Source organism: Puma concolor, chromosome B2, assembly GCF_028749965.1.
Source record: "Puma concolor isolate L17-30 chromosome B2, mPumCon1.1.hap2, whole genome shotgun sequence".
NCBI classification, from domain to species: domain Eukaryota; kingdom Metazoa; phylum Chordata; class Mammalia; order Carnivora; family Felidae; genus Puma; species Puma concolor.
The window spans coordinates 50798111-50805629 of NC_141671.1; the positions used below are offsets into that span (position 1 = coordinate 50798111).

The following is a 7519-nucleotide window of genomic DNA, read 5'->3' on the forward strand; positions in this document are numbered from 1 at the left end:
CGCACACACAGACACACACACACGCACACCACTCTAGAGGCTTGTGACTTCTGCCTTTCCAGTGACTCCAAGGTCCATCTGATGCTTGATCTTGTGGGGGTTGGGGCTTCTGCGCCCAGGTTCCATGACCTCAGAGGTGGCTGGTGAGGTCATGACCTCTGCCCTCTAGCCCTGGCTTGAAACCTCAGCTCTAGGACCTTGTCAAAAGGAAAGGGGGATGGAGCTTTGCCCCTGTACCTCCCCTTCACTTACCTGTTAGCCTGGGCTGGGCCAGGGGCCCTAGGTGGAGGGCCAGCACAAGTGGAGGTGGTGTCCCCAAAAGGGTTCCTGGGGGGGTCTTGCTGAGAAGGTGAGGGGTTCCCAGGGCCGCAGTAGGTGGCAGTGGCGGAGCCAAGCGGCCGTATAGCAGGGAGTGGGCAGGCTCCAGAATGTAGAGGTGGGCGGCAGCCATGGCTCCTGGTCCAGTCAGCTCCTCGCCAGCCTCACAGAAGCGGGGTGGCCTAGCAAGGTGAGGGGGGCTTGCCAACCAGGTTGGCTCCAGGAAGCCAGCACAGCACTCTGGGGGACAAGGGCCCAGAGAGGCGGGGTGGCCGGGGCCTCTCAAACAGCAGGTGAAGGCCCTGAGGCCCGATGGTGGCAGCGGTGGACTCCTTCTTCCGTTCTTCCTTTACCCACACTGATTCCTTGGCGGCCTGGCCCCTTCCTCACCAGCCCGGGCCTTGGGAGTAGCAGGAGAAACTCCGAGCTGGGGCCCTGAGAAGGGGAGGTCCCTGTCTTTCTCCTCCTTGGTGATAGAGGGCTCTCTCTGCTCCACAGGCTGCTCCTTGTGTGAGCCTGGTGTCCAGGCGGCCTCAGGTGGCCAGACCCAAGCAGGAAAGGCCAGAGGACTGTGGTACAGGCGGCCCCATGGGTCTGGGGGGGGAGGCGAAGTTTGGTGGAGGGTGGCCCCATGGGTCTGGCCGGGAGGCGAAGGTTGGTGGGGGCCCTGGGCTTTCTTTCTGGGCAAAGATGATGCTGGAGTTGAATGTGAGGCTGCCCAGGCCTCTAAAGGCCCTGTTAGGGCAGCCAATGAGGCAAAGCTGATGGGATGCCCAAAGGGATCAATGTGGGTGCTGGGGCTCAGAAAGCTTCCCTGGGCCCTGGGAGCTGCGGTGAAAGGGTTGGCTGCAGAGTAGATGGCACCAGCCGCAGTGAAGAGGGAGGTGGCGGGGCGGGAGAGTTCCTGCCGAGGGTGCAGGGCCCCATCCACCCAGGGAAGGCAGGGCAAGAGGTTGTTCTGAAAGTCACGCTTGTGGGGGGTCACCCTTCATCTTTTCCTGGTGTTTCAGGATCATGTAAACCTCGTGTGTGGCATGCCACTTCCCTGGTTTCCTTAAAGGTGGTCGGAAATGGTTGGGGATCTTTGTCCCCTTTTGGGGAAGCCCGTGAAGCCCACTTAGCACTGGCCCCAGTCGTGCCAGTGGTGGCAGCTCAGGTTCATGCTCTTGGGCTGGAAGGTTCCCTGCAGGGTGCCAAAGGAGACAGCCAGAGCAAAGCCCAGAGGTAGGCCGGTAGGCCAGGCACTGCGGGAGTTGGGCGTGTATGCCTTGTGTCTCCTTGCCTTGCTCACTGGATTAGTTTAAGATGCTTATCTCCCTGCCACTAAAAGGTCTGTTTTGCTCTACCTTTGCAAACTGGAGATTGGGGATGGTAGTCTCAGAAACAGAAAATACAGAGCAGCTTGCTCACCTTGAGTATCTTTTTGCTGGACACGGAGTATCTGTACTACCAGTTAAGGTAGGCTAAATAGCAGAGGAGCCCATCCAGAATGCTTATGGTGGAACAGAAGTTTATTCTCACTCACACACTGTAGATTGAATGTTTGTGTTCCCCCAAAATTCATATGTTGAAACCTCATGGTATATGGAGATGGGGAGGTAAGGTACCTCCTTTGGGAGGTAAGTAGGCCATGAGGGCCCCCAGAGAGCTCCCTCACCCTTCCTGCCATGTGAGGACACAGCAAAATGATGAAGGTCTCCAGAACTGAGAAATAAGTTTCTGTTGCTTATAAGCCATGTAGTCTCTGGTATCTCATTATGGCAGCCCAAGTGGACTAAAACATCACATAACCCTCCAAGTGAAATGTTCCTGGTCACCATGCATGTCTCCTCCAGGTGGGAGCCTCCCACAACAGTGGGGATGTTGCCTCTCACCAGTTATATTTGTGTTTGCCCCTTGGTTTTTCAAAACTGAGTGATATATCATTTAAGGATGCAAACATAAGTGTGATACAACAACTTTAAAAAGCAAGAGAGAGGGGTGCCTGGGTGGCTCAGTTGGTTAAGCGCCAGACTTCAGGTCATGATCTCACAGATCTCACAGATCACATAAGTGTGATACAACAATTTTAAAAAGACAGAGGGGTGCCTGGGTGGCTCAGTTGGTTAAGCACCAGACTTCAGGTCATGATCTCACATGATCTCATGATCTCAGTTTGTGGTTTGAGTCCCACATCAGGCCCTGTGCTGACAGCTCTGATTCCTGGCAATATTTCACTGCTGAACTTGGTAGTGCAGTTTCAGGTGTTTGGATTTTGTTTGTTTTTATTTAATTTTTTCAATTGTACACATATATTTTATTCATTCTTTTGCATAGATGATGCATTTCACGATGAAAAGTTTTTAAAAGATAATGGGAGGGGCCCTGGGTGGCTCAGTTGGTTAAGCGTGGGACTTCGGCTCAGGTCATGATCTCAGAGTTCCAGCCCCACATCCAGCTCACTGCTGTCAGCACAGAACCCACTTTGGATACTCTGCCCACCCCACCCCACCCGCCCCTACCCTGCTCACACTGTCTCTCTCTAAAATATTTTTAGGGGGAGGATCCAAGATGGTGGAACAGCATGGAAGTTTTGTGTGTGTCTCGCGTCCATGAAATACAGCCAGACCAACACTAAACCATCCTACACACCTAGAAAACTGATTGGAGGATTAAAACAACAATCTGCACAAGCTGAACCACAGAATTCAGCAGGCATGCGGCATGTGGGGGTGAACTTGGGGAGCAAGAAGGCACAGGAAGGGAAGTGCTTTTGCAAGCGGAGAGAGGAAGGAGACTGCGGAGGGAGGTAGAATATGGGAAAAGCAACCCTCCCCAAAAGCAGCTGGAGAGAAAGTGGAAAATTGGAAACAGCCGCAGGGACTAAACTAAAAAGGGAGAAAGGAGAAAAGACAAAGGAGAGGGTTTACATTCCATTGAGACTGTAAACAAGGGTAGCGCAGTCTGCAACTCTGCAGCTCCATACCTGCTGTGCTCTGGTGGGAAGGGTGAATCCCCAGGAATAGAGTGGGGTCTGGGAGGTTCTCAGGCCACATGGGGAAAAGTGGTTCCAATGCTGGAAGGACATTTGGTGGAGACTGTTGAAGCCACCTGGTCCCAGGAGACCCCAGAAAACGGCCACATTCGCTGGTGCAGAACAAGGTCGTTAAGGGTGGAGCCTGGTGCCAGATGTGTGTTGTGATTTTCCATAATCCCTGAAACGCTGCTTCTACACTATCTCGTGGTCTTTCTGGGGGGCGGGCTGGCACCTGGCCGCAGTCTTGGGGCACCGGCAGCAGCAGGGTCCAGCAAGTGTTCCTGGGTACAGCCGACATTCAGCCATTGCTCATTCAGCCATTGCTTGGTGAGACCCTGCCACAGAGGAGCAGAATGGGTCAAAGCCGCAGTCCTTCAGAGGTTAGGGGCCAGGGAAAACAGCCGCATCTGAGACAAAACTTGGGAGAGAGGTACTGCCTGGAGCTTGGTCACAGAGAGCAAAAAAGCGGGAGTAGACGAAAGCTGAAGACAGGACGGGTGCGCGATTGCTGATCCGGGAGAACAGACTGTAGTGGAGGAGGCCATTTTCACCTCTCCCGCGCATGCGCATACGCACCTACGAGCGCGTAACAATCCACCACAGTAGGCTAGCAGCGCCATCTAGTGGAGAGCGGAGCCGTTACACCGAGCCCCGCCCAACTGGGCCAACTTAGCTCTTCAAGAACACAAATCTCACCGCCAGCTTAATTTATGGACTATAATGAGCTACATAGTCTGACTTCTAGGGGAAAATGAAGCAATTTCAGTCCTACTTCAATCTGTTAGCAAGTCCATCTATTCAATTTTCTTTATTTCTTTTTTTTGTTCTCTTTTATACTTCTTTTTCTTGAATACAGAAAGAGAAAAATTCATTTTTATTTTCAATTATTATTAAAAATATTTTTCTGTATTTTTTATTACTATATGTTTTACTTTTGTGTAAATTTTTTCAAATTCTATTTTACTTCCATCATTTTATTTTAGTCTGCTTCAGTGTATTCACCTTTACAAATTTTCAAAGAGTTTCCTTGTTTCTTTTTCTTTTTTGCTCTTTTTCATTTCTTTTCTTTTTCTTGAATGCAGAAAGAGAAAAACTTCATTTTTACTTTCAATTTCTATTGAAAATATTTTTCTTTAATTTTTTACTATATTTTTTGCTTTTATGTAAATTTTTTCAAATTCTATTTTACTTCAATCATTTTATTTTAGTCTACTACAGTGTATTCACTTTTTCAAATTTTCAAACTGTTTCCTTTTTTCTTTTTCTTTTTTGTTAATCTTTTTTCTCTTTTTCATTTCTTTTCTTTTTCTTGAATACAGAAAAAGAAAAAATTAATATTTATTTTTAATTTTTATTAAAACTATTTTTCTTTAGTTTTTTTCTACTATATTCTTTCCTTTGTGTGTATTTTTTCAAATTCTTTTACTCCCATCATCTCATTTTAGTCTACTTCAGTGTATTAATTTTTTCAAATTCTCAAATGATTTCCCTTTTTTTTCTCCCCCCCTTTTCTTCTCTAATCTGTCGAACCACTTTCAACACCCCAACCAAAACACACCTAGGATCTAGCATCATTTATTCAATTTTTTTTGTATGTGTGTGTTTTTAATTTTTTAATTTTAATATTTTTTTATTTTAATTTTTTTAATTTTAATTTATGTACCTCATTAATTCCTTTTCTCCCTTCAAAATGAAAATACGAAGGAATTCACCCCAAAAGAAAGAGCACGAAGAAATGACAGCCAGGGATTTAACCAACACAGATACAAGCAAGATGTCTGAACCAGAATTTAGAATCATGATAATAAGAATACTAGCTGGAGTTGAAAATAGATTAGAATCCCTTTCTGCAGAGATAAAAGTAAAAAAACAGCCAGAATGAAATTAAAAATGCTATAACTGAGCTGTAATCATGGATGGATGCAGCGGCGGCAAGGATGGATGAAGCAGAACAGAGAATCAGCGATGTAGAGGACAAACTTACAGAGAATAATGAAGCAGAAAAAAAGAGGGAGATGAAGGCAAAAGAGCACAATTTAAGAATTAGAGAAATCAGTGACTTATTAAAAAGGAACATCAGAATCATAGGGGTCCCAGAAGAGGAAGAGAGAGAAATAGGGGTAGAAGGGTTATGTGAGCAAATCATAGTGGAAAACTTTCCTAACCCGGGGAAAGACACAGGCATCAAAAGCCAGGAAACACAGAGGATGCCCATTAGATTCAACAAAAACCGACCGTCAACAAGGCATATCATAGTCAAATTCACAAAATACTCAGGCAAGGAGAGAATCATGAAAGCAGCAAGGGAAAAAAAGTCCCTAACCTACAAAGGAAGGCAGATCAGGTTTGCAGCAGACCTATCCCCAGAAACTTGGCAGGCCAGAAAGGAGTGGTGGGATATATTCAGTGAGATGAATCAGAAAAATATGCAGCCAATAATTCTTTATCCAACAAGGCTGTCATTCAAAATAGGAGAGATAAACAGTTTCCCAGACAAAAATTAAAAGAGTTTATGACAACTAAATCAGCCCTGCAAGAAATTTTAAGGGGGACTCTCTGAGAGGAGAATAGATGAAAAAAAAAATGTGTGTGTATATATATATTTTGATATATATATCAAAAGCAACAAAGATTAGAAAGGACCAGAGAACACCAGAAACTCCAACTCTACAAGCATCATAATGGAAATAAATTCATATCTTTCAGTACTCACTCTAAATGTCAACGGACTCAATGCTCCAACCAAAAGACATAGGGTAACAGAAAGGATAAGTAAACAAGATCCATCTATATGCTGTTTACAAGAGACCCACTTTAGACCTAAAGACACCTTCAGATTGAAAATAAGGGGATGGAGAACCATCTGTTATGCTAATGGTCATCAAAAGAAAGCCAGAGTAGCCATATTATATCAGACAATCTAGACTTTAAAATAAAGACTGTATCAAGAGATGCAGAAGGGAATTATACCATAATCAAGGATTCTATCCATCAAGAAGACCTTACAATTGTAAACATTTATGCGCCAAGTGTGGAAGCACTCAAATATAAAAATCAATTAATCACAAACATAAAGAAACCCATCGATAGCAATACCATAAGAGTAGGAGACTTCAACACCCCACTCACAGCGATGGACAAATCATCTAATCAAAAAATCAACAAGGAAACAATGGCTTTGAATGACACAGTGGACCAGATGGACTTAACAGATATATTCAGAACATTTCATCTTAAAGCAGCAGAATATACATTCTTCTCCAGTGCACATGGAACGTTCTCCAGAATAGACCATATACTGGGACACAAATCAGCCCTAAGTAAGTACAAAAAGATCGAGATCATACTGTGTATATTTTCAGACCACAACGCTATGAAACTCAAAATCAACCACAAGAAAAATTTGGAAAGGTAACAAATACTTGGAGACTGAAGAACATCCTCCTAAAGAATGAATGGGCTAACCAAGAAGTTAAAGAGGAAATTAAAAAGTACATAGAAGCCAATGAAAATGATAACACCACAACCCAAAACCTCTTGGACACAGCAAAGGCGGTCATAAGAGGAAAGTATATAGCATCCAGGCCTTCCTAAAGAAGGAAGAAAGATCTCAGATACACAACCGAACCTTACACGTTAAAGAGCTGGAAAAAAAACAGCAAATAAAACCCAAAACCAGCAGAAGACAGGAAATAATAAAGATTAGAGCAGAAATCAATGCTATTGAAACCAAAAAAACAGTAGAACAGATCAATGAAACCAGAAGCTGGTTCTTTGAAAGAATTAACAAAATTGATAAACCACTAGCCAGTTTGATCAAAAAGAAAAAGGAAAGGACCCAAATAAATAAAATCAAGAATGAAAGAGGAGAGATCACAACCAACACAGCAGAAATAAAAACAATAATAAGAGAATATTATGAGCAATTACAGGCCAATAAAAAGGGCAATCTGGAAGAAATGGACAAATTCCTAGAAACATAATAGACTACCAAAAGTGAAACAGGAAGAAATAGAAAATTTGAACAGACCCATAACCAGTAAGGAAATTGAATTAGGAATCAAAACTCCGCCAAAAAACAAGAGTCCAGGGCCAGGTGGCTTTCCAGGGGAATTCTACCAAACATTTCAGGAAGAGTTAACACCTATTCTCTTGAAGCTGTTCCAAAAAATAGAAATGGAAGGA

General features: G+C 44.3%; 1 pseudogene; it reads right to left on the reverse strand.

Annotated features, from left to right (window-relative positions):
- Positions 1 to 248: 248 nt before the first annotated feature.
- Positions 249 to 3954, reverse strand: LOC112862762 (putative fibrosin-1; annotated as a pseudogene).
- Positions 3955 to 7519: the final 3565 nt, after the last annotated feature.